The following is a 13,565-nucleotide window of genomic DNA, read 5'->3' as shown; positions in this document are numbered from 1 at the left end:
CCGGACGTCAGCCGAGTGCTGTGATCTACATTATAAGTGGAAACTAGCCTGTATATGTTAATCGCAAGCCTTTCTTTTTGCTGGTAATATTATCTGCCTTGATACGACGAGGTATTAAACTGCTTCTCTCCCCACTGCGATCTCTGTTGCAGTTTGGGCAGTTTTTTACAAACATGGTGTAGTGCAGGCTCATGCCTGGCCACCAGTACCGTGATTGTAATTCTTCCAGAGAATCTTTTAATTTAAGGTGTCTGAGACCCTCGCCCATGTGTGCGTCTGCGATTAACAAGCTTCTCCTGTCCATGTTTGGAATCACTCTATCCCCCACTCCAGGGATTCGAGCAAAAGGGACGGAGTTTGCATCGATTATGTATGTATAATTGAGTGGATAGTTGATCGGTAACGCTGAGCAGTCGCCTTTTGATGACGTTTTCACCGCCAGCATCGTTTCACCGTCAATGTATTTTAATGTACGCTTTTTTCGATCTACGGGAGCCGGTTTAGTGGCCGCCGCTGCGGCTGCTTCAGCCAATGAATTCCCCACAACGTGAACGCCATCACGCTGATGACTCAGTGAGTGTGTCACGTGAGTCTTTGGTAGTTCTTTTTGCAAAAGAGCTATTTGTTCCCAGAGCAGTTTCTGCTTTATTGGTGCATCTGTGTCATCTTTGTAACCGTTCTGAATCCATGTCTGCAAATCCTTGTTATATGCTTTGACGCAGTAATATGAATCTGACACTATAAGTGTCGGGAATTCGCGATCCGCATTATCCAGCGCCATTTTTAATGCTATTATTTCAGTTTGTAGTTCTGAATTAGTTTCTACTGAGTGTGATTTTGTTAATAGAGGTCTTAGTTTACCTCCGCGCCACACTTCTTTTGTAATCTCACATGTGGGATTGTATGCATGTTCTCCCCAAACGGAGGGTTGAGCATGTCCGTCTGTATAGATTACACAGGCGTAATGTCGTAGAGGCAGAATGTCGATTGGCAGAGGATATGTTTCTTCATATGCTAGATTTTTCAATTCTTCTAGTTCTTAGAAAATTGTCAACCAGGCTATACTTGATAATTCATATCCTTCGTATAGGACTGTCAGATGGGCAATTCTGGATTTTTTAAAGTTGAATTTGTAACCCTCTGCAGCGAACCCAAGTATTATGGTGTTCACCCTTTTCAAGTGAGTCTCCAAGTCATCATCTGTTAAGTAAATGTCATCGACATAAGATAATGCTTCATCATCATATAGTTGTAGTAATTCTGTTACTCTCGCTGAGAATACCCCCGGGCTGTTCTTGTACCCCTGGGCTAACCGACAGAATTGTTTTTGAGTGCCATTTACTGAGAATGCAGTTAAATATCTGCTCTCTGGTGCTATGTTTTGACAAAAGAATCCATTGGAGATGTCCAGGGTTGTTTTGTATTTTTTGCGCACTATGTTATTCATTAGTGCAGCACTGTGTGAGTTTTGCACTGCAAAGGTTTTGCAACATGTGTTAAGGTGTCGGTAATCCAAAACTAGACGATATGAATTGTCTGGTTTGGAGACCGGAAACAAAGGATTGTTCATTTGTGAGGTGCAAGTTTCAATCACCCCCTGGTATTCTAGCTGATCTAGTATTTCATTTACTTGTTTTTTAGCTTCTTGCTTAATTGGGTACTGCCTTTGTGCAGTAGGTTGTGATTTTAACTGGATTTTGTGAGGAGGAGAATCCTCATCCCATCCTACATGATTTTTATATAAAGCAGGTGCTAAGGCCACTGCCCACTTTCTAGCAAGTGTATATTTTTTATGAATCGGTATTTGATTCGAGAAGGCAGGCATAATTACTTCTTCGCCATGAGGGCACTCCCTGACAAACTCTGGTGGCCAGTCTTTTTCAGCTAGAAGGATGTCATAACCCTTTGAGAGGTTATCCCAAAATAGTCCCCTTATTTTCCTAGTCTTATCTCCCTCTATACGTAATGTTATCTCGTATATCTTGTGGGGCTTGCTAACTCTGGTGTCTGCAGTTTCCACTTGAAGGTATTCATTCGTGTCCACTGTCTCCAGATGATTCATAAGGACTTTGCGAGCTATGCTCACATCTGCTGCGCTGTCTAGCATTGTCTGAGCCCATTCTCCGTTTTTCAGTTGTGTCCTCAGTATTCTCGGCATTTTTAACTACCTTGATACTGGCTACCTTCTTTTTTGGAAATTGTAATTTCTATTTTAGCTGAGCAGGTTCCTTGTCTTTGGACTTGGCGTGCTCTTCTGATCGTCCTCTTCTTTCCGATTTCTGCGAGGAAGTCTGAAAAGATTGAGAGGGACGTGTATCAATGTCTTGATATCTATCAGGTTTTTTAATATTATCCCTATTTCTAAGGTTATATCTATTCCCAGAGGGGTCACTCTGCGGTGACCTCTGTCTTTGGTTTGGAGATTTCTCTCTTCGCCTAGGAGACCTTCCTCGGGACTGGAATTTCTTTTCTTTAGGATTGGATTGTTTGTTTCCATCCCAGTTCTTTTTTGGTGAATTATTATTATTAAAAAATATTTTTTCTGGACTTGTAGTCAGTTGCGGTTTTACTGGTATTCCACCTAGACTATCTCTGCCTAGTTCTTCATAGGATTTTTCTATGATTCTGGCAATTTCAGCTGGTTGGTCTGCTATATCTGTCTCTTTTAACCTCTGGCGGATCGCCACGTTTGCTGCTTCACCTTTTATGTTGGCTAATAATATAGCCGAGACCTGCTTGAAGTCTTTTAGTAATTTCATACCAAGAGTTAAAGCTGGTTCTGGACCGTATTCATCTTGAATTTGTTTTAGCACATCTGGTATTACCGAAATGGATGGAACACCGTGCGTTTTTGTGTAGATGGAAGCAAAGACTGTACCCCAAGTGTCACAGTCCTCAATGTGTGGTGCGATTCCCATTGGGAGACATATAGTCAGAATCCTGTGTTTTTCTAATGGGGTGGTGTCAGGAAACACCGCCTCTATTTGGGTGATTTTCTGTGCCAACCAGAATGGTATTTGTTCCCGTTTAGCTGGAACTTTACCTAGGCAGGATTGGATGTTCTGTGGTGTAATTTTATTTGTGTTCCCCTGGTGAGGGGTCAGCTGTGGAAGTTTAATCGCTGGCTGAATTGTTGTAGTCCGCATTACATACTGAACTAATTGTCTATGAATTTTTAGTAGTTGTTTTAGCTGTATTAACAGCTCTGCTGTAGACATTCCTTCGATGTCTGGGTGTGGTGTGTATCCGGCTAAGACCGGCCACGTTGCTCCTGGTCTACCTAAAGGACCGAGCCTTGTAATGTGATTATTATGTTTTAGGGCGCCATCAAATAAGAGCAAATGCTCTTGGAATTTGAGTGGTACTTCCACCTCCTCGAAAGGAGTGTATGTTTCAGGAGGTTCCTCTACTTTGTAATAGTGGAAGTACTTTGTTACAGCATTTGCTGCTGGAAAATGTATCCATGAATAGTATACCTCTGTCTGCCGATATTCGTGTGCCTCAATTACGAATATGACTGTGCCACCTCTAGGTGTCAGTCCATTTTCTATAAGTTTTAGAGTTATAGATCTCCTTTTGATGACCGGAATGAGTATTATTTCCGCGTCTGCTGCTTGCATGGTAGCATCAGCATCTGCGAGTTCAGTAGCTAATCTAACTGCCTCTCTTTCTTCATCACTGTCTCCCATTTTACAGACAGGATGGTATTATAGCTGTTTGCAGATCAGGTTTCTTTATGGAAACAGAGATTAGATGCACAATATTTTGGAACTGTTTTTATCCTTCAACGTTGACTAGACCAAGAACCATACATAGGAGTTCTCTCCTGCGAGGTTTTGGAGGATATAACCTTTCACCCACTCCAGACGTCTTTGGAGTATTTGGGAAAAGGGGTCTGAGTGAGAAAGCACGACTGAGTTACTCTAAATGTCTTACGTTAGTTTTATCGCCCTTTCCAAACGCGTTGGGCGCCATGTAGTGTAGCTCCTATCTTCCCAATAGGCTCTGCGCATTGGAATAGTACCTACAGCAGTAAAGGCCTAGGCCAGACGTTAACTAGGTCTACTACTGTCGATACTAGACTTAATTTTTGGGTTTGCCAGCTAAGCTCAGAGTTCGCTAGAAACTTTCTCGAATGTTCAAGGAAGGAATTAACTCCCCTGATTAGACAAGAAGGGATTTAGTTTCTGACAACCATAGAACATGACAAGTTTGCTCTCCCCTAATCAAGAGTCAATCTCGAGAGTCGTGTGAGCACAAGGCAATTATTTTACTCAGTCAGTACGTGCATTCTTAGTCTCATCAGAATGTAGAGAAAAGGAAGAGACGGGCGTGTTCAATAAAAGATGTTATTTATTGATCAGTCTCTTTTCTCGTACAAGAGAAATGGATCGATATTATTGCAATACTTATAGTTAAGTAAAGTGCATACATTAAAAGCAATAGTATAAAATAATACTGTAAAAACATTGATATGGTTTCTGAGCCATATGATGTTTAAAATGATTAAAATATATTTACATACACATATACATTTGACTAAACGTACTCAACTGGTGTTTCTAAATACGCCTACCCCGTGTACCTGACCTAAGTCTAATGCGTGGGCGGGAATAGAAAGTTACAGTTTAAGTTAAGTTTGTTTTTGCCAAGTGAATAACTAAAGAATTCTCTGTGAGGGGTTATTCAGTTCTGTACCTGGAATTTAGGATGAATGAGGAATGGTATCTCTTTCTCTGCTCTCGATATTCCAGGCTGCCTGCGAGGGCTGCCCGAAAGCGCCGGTGCTGGGTCTCTCGGCTTGAGATAGCAGCGCGTCTCTCAGCGCGTCAGGAAGGCGGGGCTGCGCCAGCGGGGTCTGCTTCTGCTCTCGGCTTCGGCAAGTGTGGCTGCTCCGTCTTGTCACCACGCGTGTGTTTGCATAGGGCAAGGTCGGCAATATTTATACCTTAAAGGTGCCGAATTTGACGTAAGGATGGACATAGGTACGTCAATAAAGATGTCATACGACTTGCTCGTTAGCACATTCTTTACTAAAGTTCTCTGTGAAATCAAAACAATGGCCGCACGGATTATCCAGGTTGTCAAAGGTTTGATTTGTTATGAGAACGTCGTATGCCTTATCAGGGGCTGGAGGAATGTCGCTTGTCTAATTAGATCTCAAGCGTTATGACCTAATCAGATAACACGTTCCTGTGCCGTAGTGTGACTGCGTCAGATAACGGTATCTGCATCATGGGGGTTTTCTTGCCTCATGGGCTGACTGTTAGTTAACTTGATAGTTAGTTTAACCAGAATAGGGTCAGGAATAGGGGGACTGATTCAGAACCTATAGAAATACACGACAAAATAGTCGACAGTTACATCTTGGATGAGGTGCATTACAGCAGCTACAGGCCTTTGCTCAGCATATACATTGCTTTGACACAGTACAGAAGGAGTTAACTAAAGTTAATGACACAAGTGAAATAGAAAGGCAAGCAACAGTGAAGACAGAAGAATTACATAGCTAACAAAATTGATGCCAAAAACAAGATGGCATCAGCTTTATGCTAACAGAAATTAGTTTCGATTTCCACACACGACCGTTTTAGCATATGTTGAAGACATGTTCTTATACTTTCGAAGGAATAAGAAAAATATCATTTATATCAATCTGCATCATTTCATAGATTTCTTGATTACTTGCAAATCGGGCATTTACATTCTTAGTATTTTGCTTAGTCGGTATACATGAGGTGCAAGTAGAAACACATAGGGAACAAAGCATCGGGCCGCATTGGATACATAGGCAACATGTGAAAAGAATAGCAACAAATATAGATAGAGCTGACAGTAATTTCCAGCCCCAGACAGTGAACATGCTCCATAGCCATCCAGTCAAAGTCCATGTCCCTGAATCCAGGTGGATTTCAGTGGCTATTTTCTGCATCTTGGAAATTGCATCAAAAACAGAAGGGGCGTGGTCATGGATGTAAATGCAACAGCTACTCCCGATGATGCGACATCCTGCATCACTGTCACCAGGATGACGTCGAGGACCATTCTATTTTGGAGTGTCACAATTCTCGCAATTTGTAGTTCTTCTGTGATATTTCCAAGCTCCATTGCTGTCTGATTGGTTACAGCCTCTACAACACGTGTCAAACGTCTGATTTTTCAGCTGTTTAAGGCCGCACCAACAAAGAAGAATAGTCCCAAGTTAAAGTCAATATACTGCTGCAGTGCACTATCAGTTTGATCCACCTCATCATTATTTACTGTCCTCCTGAATCGGCTCTTAGAAATGTCATTATACAGTTTATAGTCTTTATGGTAGGATGCAGGTGCCAAAAACACAGGTGGAAGCAAAAAGGACACGTAGCAGCTACCCGACCACCCAATAGGTAGGTGATAATAACCTTTACTTCCACAAATGAAGTAAGTATTATGTGAGGACAAAAAGCTGCTATTGTTCATTCCAGTAATATTCAACACTAAAGTACAGTCACTGTTTCCCACAGGTATACTGCCAATACTGCTCACCCACAGATCCGCTTGAGCTCTAGTGACTGCAATACCAGGAGGTCCATTTCCCTTTGTTGTTCGAGTGTTAGGGAAAACATAGCACGCGGAGGAATTTCTTCAACAACATTCCTCCATTTCCCATACAGTTCCATTAGCTTGTGGATCTCCTTCCACATCAGGGTAACAAACACTATTCAACTGAGCATTTAGTCCTCCTATATCAGCATAAGTAATGTTAGCGACTTCAGAAGCCCACAACAATGCAAACCAGGCTCTGCAGGAGCCATTATGTGAAAGCGGCAAGGGAATAAAAGGCGTTCCTCCCTTTTTCTGATGAGCTAGGATCATTCCACATACCCAGCTGTTGTTAACATTTGTAGCATTGTGTGTATGGTGCAATATCTGAATGAAAGTGTTATTGAGGTAGGACATTCTGTGCTTCTGCTCATGATAAAGAAGAGTGAAGTAATGGTGTTCAATGGGTACAGGAGTAGTAGCAGTCAGTAGATTTCGGACATGGGCTACTTCCTCTGCAATCCATGTTATTGCAGCAACAATAACAGCAGTCAAAGTGAGTCCAGTAACAATCATTGTTCTTTTGCTACAAACTCTTGCACCAGTTGGTCTCTTCTCCTTAGGCATATTCATTTCGTTGACAAACAACAAAACAGATGGTGCCCTAAAGTCCTGGGCAGACGTTGATTTCTTCACTGAGGTTGAGACGAGCAGTCACTAAAAGGCTACCCCCCTTTGTAGTCAGGCTTTAATCACCCAGGACACTGGCTCAAACAGTCTTTTTCAACAAAAAAGTGTCTTTCTTCCTTGGTCGCAGCTGATATCGGGATGTACCAGGAATCATGTGGTCCGGGAAGACTTCCTCAGATCCTTCAGGTGACACAGCTTGTTCTTTCTCGGTGACCAGGATGTCACGGTGATCTGTCAACGCAGCTGGGCTCACTAGGTCTTGCAACACCTGGCAGTATGTCGCATAGACCCAGTTCTTCCGGTTCGTCACTTGAACTGCAGTCCTGGTAGCCAGCAGCACTTGCTCAGGGCCTCGCCATTTCGGTGCTAGTAAGCTGCCTCTCTGGAAGGACTTTGTAGGAGAGTAGGGTCTGCTATCTTATGGGCACCCCAAATTTTTGCTTTTTGCTTCACTGGTTTATGACTTAATGTGGCTGTGGGCCTGCTGTTCTCTCTCTAAATTAATGCCAATGCACATTAGGTGCATTACGAAATTGGAACAGGTTCACCTTATTGGCCCCTGTAACAGTGTACCCCAGGTACCCAGGGCATAGGTGCTTCCAAGGCCTACCAGGGGCTGCAGCACTTATTATGCCACCCCTGGTCTGGCCTCCATATTTGACACAACTGGCTGATCACTCAGCTGGGGTAAGTCGGTGTAATCACCCATTACTTAGGTGTAGTATGCCTATGCCTAACCTAAAATGGACACATATGTTCCTATCAGCCACTCCTATGGAAGGCCTCATCAATCCTGGAGGCAGAGTGCTTGGAAATATGTGAGATGGTGCTCTGGCATGAGCTGAGCCTGTCTGCAGCTTTCGGAACCATGTCCTTTAGCTGTTTCATGATACTGCCATACCATATACTCTTAAGTGCATTATGAACCTCGCGGTTAAATGCTATCTTTGGTTTGGCTTTATCAAAACATGTCGAGTAAGGTGTCATACGAATTGGAATACTACCCCCTCGTCAGTTCTGGCGACGGGGGTAGCATTCCACCCTTCTAGAGGGATACGACATGTACCTAACCTGAACCCCGGTTAAAGTTAAACAGAGCCTCAGCATCACAAAATGGGTGCTGCCACCACAGACACAAGTCTGACCTCCTGCTACTGGGAGTCCTTCCAGCAAGGGCGGCTTGGACAAAGGGTTTCCTGCCTTGGGAGGTGCTAGCACCACCCCAGACAGGGTTTTGTGTATTGGGTAGGACAGGGCTGAATAGAATCAGACATGCCTGGGGCACACAAGGTGTCCCTGTGCATATGCCAGTTCAAACCGGTGCTGGGGCTCTCCAGCCCCAGTCTTGGCGCGAAGCTGGACAAAGGAAAGGGGGTGTAACCACCCCCCTTCCTGGTCCTACCCAAGGGAGGGACCTAGCAGGTAATCCGGCCCCTAGATTTGGAATAAGAGTAGGAGCTGTGTCCCAAGACTTCAGATCATTCTGAACTCGACTTGAAACTAAGAAGAAAACTCGGGGGGCGTGGCTAGCCAACAGCCAAGATGGCCGCACTCTGAGAGAGCTCTGTGACTAACGAGCCTTCCTCTCAACATCCGAACATTTATCCGCCTTTTCAGCAGTAGCCAAATAGCATGACCTGGAGCGTCTAGTTCCCCGGTACACTCGGCTGTAATCCGGATCTCTCGACGACCTTCCCCTGTGGAGCGGCACCGTGTTGAACATTGCGGCCTGGTTTGGCGCCTAAGACCGGGGGCTCGAGTGCGAGACACTCCCGGTAACGTCCCACCACATCAGCGACTGTCACCCTCGCTGTGTAAACAACGCCCCCAGGGCAACAAACGAACGTACCTCTGATCCGGCAGCCCATTGAGAACTCTACCCTGGTGTAGCCTTCACCCACGCACACTCCAGACCGCGCCAGGCGGGCGCCTACAGGTACCAGCCTCCAAAACCGAGGTAATGACTTGGAACGACGATGCTAGTGGCTTTAATCAACATCTTAGTGGAAACTTGCGCTATTTGGGGTTGAATGTCGTCAAAGATATCACCCAGATTGCCCCTTTAAACTTTGCAGCAATAGCAAAAGAGTGTCGTAAGCTGATGAGATCTTGGCAACACCTTCCCTTGTCCCTGTTGGGAAGAGCGAATCTTGTAAAGATGACAATTCTACCTAAGGTTTCTTTTTTGTTTAATACAATCCCACTTTTTTTTTTACCCTTCTTTACTGGCAAAGTTACAGGGAGAAATTTCTACCTTCCTATGGAAAAACAAAAATCCTAGGATAGCCTGGAAAAAGATCAGGCGTCGCAGGGAGAAGGGTGGACTGGCTGGCCCCGATATACAGATATACGCGTGGGCCTTTCAACTCTCACACTCACGCATGCTTCTTAAAACACCAACAGGTGAGGGAGTAGGCATCATGTTCTCGGCTCTCCTACGCTGCGAGGGAATTGGTCAATCAGGTTACCTCTTCAAGTTTGGAGATCCCAAGTTCTTTAAAAAAGTAAAATTGAAGGTGCTTCATGTCCTCGCAAGAACTTGGGCAAAGATTAGATCTACAATTAATTTGGGGTACTATTCCAGTAGATCTCCAATTTGGGATCTACCCTTGGCTCCTAGCTGGGCGAGAGACGCACTAGCACTCCCATTGAGAGAAGCTGGAATATCAACCTGGGGAGATTTGTTCGGCGAAGGGGCCCTGCTTCCTTGGGACTATCTAGTAAATAAAGTGGGGCCCAACATGTCCAGATTTAAATATCTACACATTTCGAGCTGGTCTCAAGCTGCTACCACTCAATCTGCACGACGAACAAATCTGCCACTAGGAGGAGGCTGTGAACTCGAAACCCTTCTGATAGATAAACCACCAGCAAAGAAAGAGATCTCTGTGTGGTATAACTTAATATTAGAGGAGATCGATAGCAACTTCCTTCTCCCAGAGTTGCTGTGGGGAGAATTAATGCCAGGAATACATGTGAAAGATCTCTGGTCATTCTCCTGTAGGGTCCTTTGGGCTTTAGTTAAACCAGCTTGGCTGCGTAGAAACCATCTTTTTACCCTACATAGGGCGTACTACTCCCCACAGAGGTTGTCAAAGTTTTCTCTTGGAGGCCCTGTGGCCTGTCCAAGGTGTGGATTTAAAGAAGCCCCGGATACTCACATGTTCTTCGATTGCCCCCAGTTGACGATTTTTTGGGACTCAATAAGCAGCAAACTTTCATCTTCCTTGGGCTGCAATGTATGGATTAATCTCTGCATGGTCATCTTTGGTGTTGTGGATCAGACTCGTAGTCCGGCAAAGAACTTATTATTTTATTCTATCCTGGCAGCTCGAAGAGAAATCTGTAAACATTGGAAAGATGCTTCTCCCCCTACGTTTAGCGATTGGTGTAACTCCATTGTACATATCTCGAAACTAGATCTGGCTAGAGCGGGGAAGAAAGAGAGAAGAGCCTTTTGGCATTTGTTGGGCTGGTCAAATTGAACCTGTTTTTTTTTTGGGGGGGGGGGGGTTCCCCCAGGTCCGATGATTACACTGCCATGGTTCAATCATTTTGCTTATACCTAACTATCTGTTGGTATTAGCCATGATAGCATCTGGCTTACTGGTGTTATCTGCCACTTGTGCAACAAGGTTGGTTTGTTGGGAATGAGTCAGATGTTGCTGAAGGGATATGTCATCACCACCCGTTTATCGTCCCAGCCAGTCTCGACTGAGTCAGCACGACTGCACTCTATGTGCCTCACTACCTGCTTCTGGAGCATGGCAGCTAGAGACCATGAATGTGGATGAGGATGCAAAAAAAAAAAAAATTTTTTTAAAGGAAAGGGGGTGTAACCACCCCCCTTCCTGGTCCCACCCAGGGGAGGGACCTAGCAGGTAATCCGGTCCCTAGATTTGGAATAAGAGTAGGAGCTGTGTCCCAAGACTTCAGATCATCCTGAACTCAACTTGAAACTAAGAAGAAAACTGGACTTCGACATTCTGCTGCACAGAAGACTGAAGAGAATCTCCCTTGTGGCCAAGGAGTGACCACCCTGTGAATACAGGCACCAACCAGCAACTCGACGTCTGCTTTGCCGCCGCCTCCCGCCGGAGCCCAGAGCCCGACAAGACCTGGATTCCCAGACATCTCACAGCCCGATCCACAGTCCCTGAAAAGAAGAGACCCGTGGAGGCACCGAGAGACGTGGGACCGGCCATCTTGAAAGACCCCCGAGAAGCTGACTGCGCAGCACCCGAGGCACCCTCGACGCTGTGCTTTGGGGTTTGAGAAGCCCCACCACCGAGCAGCATCTGCACCAAAGATCAGCCCCCCTGCATCTCCACGATCTGCGTGGGGCCCTTTTGCACTTCGCCACTCGACGCGTCATCCCGGTCGCTAGCCCGTTGGCTGGTGGCCATCTTGGCAACGAAACCTACGAACAACACTGCTGGTCTGGTTGCTCCAGACTGGCCCTCGCTACCCTGAAAAGGAGAGCCCGCTCTGACCTTGCTGGTCCGAGTAACAAGCTTTCTTCACTTCCTGCGTGGCTTGCATTAGCCAAGGCCTGTTTGCTCCAATCAAGTTGCCGACACCGCCATCAGCTAGAGCCTTCGTGGGACAGCTCGTGATCGACTCCTGGACGTCCTTGACCTCTTCGTGTCCACGTGGCTGCGGAGACAAGCTACACCTCTTCACCTGTTTGCACCCGACATCGCCTGCTCCATCCTGGTTCCACGGTAGTCACTGACCAGTGACTTTGAACATTGTCCCCTCTGCTTTCAGGTCTTCAACTCTTCAGATCCATCCTTGGATCCACCGGAACCCTCCTCGACGACCCGCCTGCAGCATCTTCATCTCCAGGCACCATCGACCTGCGTGACGAAACCCGACACATCTTCGCACCTGTGCACCCGCTTCCTGTGGGTGAGGTAACTCTGCAACGCCGGTGTTCATACACTGGTACACACCTCTAGTGCCTAGATCTAAAGTTTTGTCCTCCTAGGTCAGTCGGAAGGTTCCTAAAACACTACGGGGCAGATTTATGAAGGCCTTGCGCCGCCGGTGCGTCACTTTTAACATGGGAAAAAGGGACGCACCGGCGGCGCAGGGCCTTCATAAATCTGCCCCTAACTTTGTAACTTTTACGCACCATTGACATTGCATTGGTGCATGCGTGCACTTTAAGCACTGCACCCGAGTCCCGCGGGCCTTTCCCGACTTCTTCACTGTTAGTCCCGAACAGCTCCAGCGATTCCCCAGGCGCTAGGCCTATTTCCTTTCAGATTGGTGGTTCTTATACCACTATTTTAGTATATGGTTTAAGTGGCCCCTAGGGCTCATCCATATTGTGCAACTTTTGTGTATTTAAACTGTGTTTTGTTTTAACGCATTTGCTTCTGTGCTCATAAAGAGTATAGGGGGTATTGTAGTAAATAAATATATATATATTTTCAATATATATCTGTGTGGTGTCCTTTCATTTGGTATTCAAGGGGATTGTGTATGGTAAAACAGCTTGCTTCACATGCCTTTACAGAGTTTAGCCTAAGACTGCTTTGTCCACGCTACTAGGATAGCTGGTCTATCAAGGTTGACTTACAACCAATCATCATAAGGGTTGCTTGGCATGGTACAAGGTGGCCAACTTCTCACATTGGTGAGCAGCGGATTGGGATTTGAGCTTGCTGTTGTTTTACCATTACAATCTTTGAGAGAATCATTTGAAAGATCATACAGGTACCTGATAGGTACACTAAAACAAGACTAGTATACTTAAGTTCTACTGAACTTAGTTGTTGTAGAGGATAGGGAGTAGCACACCCTGACTACAACTACTAGATAGGTTTAGTAGGTAAACACCAGTGTAGGTAGATTGCAACATATCCATCCACACTCGAGCAATGTCTGGAGCAGAGGGATCCACTGGACCTATCTCTGTTGAGAGTGACCCTCCAAGGGCACCATCCAAATTTGCTATCTTTAATTTTAAAGAACTGAGGCAGCTGTGTTCCTTAAGAGGAATCAAAACGGGTCCTACCCCTACAGCAGATCACCTCAGAGAGCTATTAGAAAAGTCTGAAGCTCCAAAGACCTCCAAACCAGGCCCCTCAGGGAATGGAGATGGAGGCTCTCCCACAGAAGATGATAACACTGACACCCCTGTCCCTGTCATCCAGATAGATGAGGAAAACCAGGTCACTGGAGATACTCAGCCTGAGGATGAGGAAGAAGAGGAAGAGGAGGAGGAAAGTGGGTCTGATGATGAGAGAAATAGTCAGGTGTTAGTCAGCAGGCTTAACCAGGCTAACTTAAGCTTATTTGGGACTGAGAGTGGGTCCAACCCATTCAGACCCCCAAGTGGACTT

At 45.5% G+C, this 13,565-nt stretch overlaps 1 long non-coding RNA gene across 1 annotated transcript in view; it reads right to left on the bottom strand.

Moving 5' to 3' along the window:
• The window catches only part of LOC144772782 (uncharacterized), a 340,470-nt gene that overhangs the window by 312,073 nt on the left and 14,832 nt on the right, over window positions 1-13,565 (bottom strand). The gene's annotated exons all lie outside the window — the stretch shown is intronic.

Source organism: Lissotriton helveticus, chromosome 8, assembly GCF_964261635.1.
Source record: "Lissotriton helveticus chromosome 8, aLisHel1.1, whole genome shotgun sequence".
Classification (NCBI taxonomy): domain Eukaryota; kingdom Metazoa; phylum Chordata; class Amphibia; order Caudata; family Salamandridae; genus Lissotriton; species Lissotriton helveticus.
This window is presented reverse-complemented; position numbering and strand designations above follow the sequence as displayed.